Consider the following 1708-nt stretch of genomic DNA (forward strand, 5'->3'; position numbering starts at 1 on the left):
AGGGAGGAAAATTTTTTATGTTTACACGTTCAGAATCATCTCTTTTTTATGGAAAAAAAAGCAAATTATAGAGGAAATTGGTGTGTGATTTAAGTGTTTAGGAGATCTTTGCATTTGGAAATCATTATAGGCATTAGGGATTTGGGTGAGATTCAAGGAAATAGCAATAATTCTTTTTCTTTTTTTGGGGGGGGGAGGGGAGTCATTGTTGATTTTTGTTGCAAATCTCAAGTTGTGGAGATGTGCGATATATTGTTGCATATACTCCACTTAGATTAACTTTGTTACTATATAGTGTAAACCGTTGTCTCATGGTGAGTATTTCTTTTTGGGCATGCTATTGTTTTTTATTATTCAGAGTTCTGTTTTATGCTATAACATTTTGTATTTGAAGTAAGCAACTCAAACATAAACCAAGTTGATGTCCAGTTTCTCTGGAATGTATCCTCCATTGCCTGACCAATACTTGAAGAGCACCTTACTATCAACATTACCACTACAACACTCTATCACCATCATGAAATTAAAAAAACATATTAGCATATGCTGTGAATGCAATATTTGGTTTATTTGGTTGACGGAAGGTTTGGTTATATTTAATTTGTTTCCATTTGCATATACTTTGTTGTTCTAGTACGATGTGTTATGGCTTTTGCTTAATGCTATGCGTTAGTTTTAAAGCCATATTGTAGAAACTTGTGTGAAGGGGGTCAACCCCTTCTTTTTATTGGTGCAGATCAGTGATTTAAATGTAACCAAACAGGAATTGAAGCTTTTCGTGGAAATGTATTGGCACCAGATGGTGGATTCAAGGTTAGCATTTTTTATTTGTGGCAAGATTTTGGCTATTTTTTATACTTATCTTGACTTATCTTGAGTAGTAGTTCCTCAATAATTGTTATGATTACAATGCAGCTCATTTGATTAGATTATATACTTTATTTTCTCGATGTGTTGGTTGCTCTCAGAATAGAGAACAAAGGTGAATAACCATGTACCAATAAAAAACGTTAAAGTCATTTTTTTAAGAGGAACGTTTGAGTTGCATAGTTGTTAAGATGGGTAAATTGGATCAGGGTCCAGAATAGACATAAAAAGAAAAACGTAAAGTCCAGAGGTGACTTTTTTTGCTTGATAAGAAATAATAAACAAATGGCAGTCATATTTGGGTTTGTTGCGTTGCTGTTCATTTCTATGTTACTTGGTAGCCTTTCTTTTCTGCACAACAATTTAAGTTTATTTTTGTTTAAACCAAATGTTTTAAAGGCGCCATCAATGGAGGGACCTTAGATTGGTACTTTGGAAGCAACCCTCATGGTGCTTAAGGTACATGCTTCGATTATTCAAAAATTAAAAATGCTCTTTTGGACTTGATTTGGTTTGTTTAACAAAAAGCATGACCTCATCACTAGTCGTATTTAATACAAGATCATATTTGATTAAATTGGTGGTGCGTTGTCCACAATTAACTTATAGTTATTGAAATTAAAGAGTCAAATCTTAAATCTTAAACTATTGCATCAGTTTTACTTGGGCTCAAGGTTACCATTAGTTTTTTATTTTGATATAATTGTTAAATTTAATTTAAATTAGACAATTTCATATGTTTTAGGTCACCATGGAAGCATCGTATTTTAATAAAATGTAGGATTAAAATGGAGTTCGCTCCTTAAATTAAAGATCTTGGCTAAATTATATAATTGATAGA

This window comes from Sesamum indicum, unplaced genomic scaffold (assembly GCF_000512975.1).
Source record: "Sesamum indicum cultivar Zhongzhi No. 13 unplaced genomic scaffold, S_indicum_v1.0 scaffold00142, whole genome shotgun sequence".
NCBI lineage: Eukaryota > Viridiplantae > Streptophyta > Magnoliopsida > Lamiales > Pedaliaceae > Sesamum > Sesamum indicum.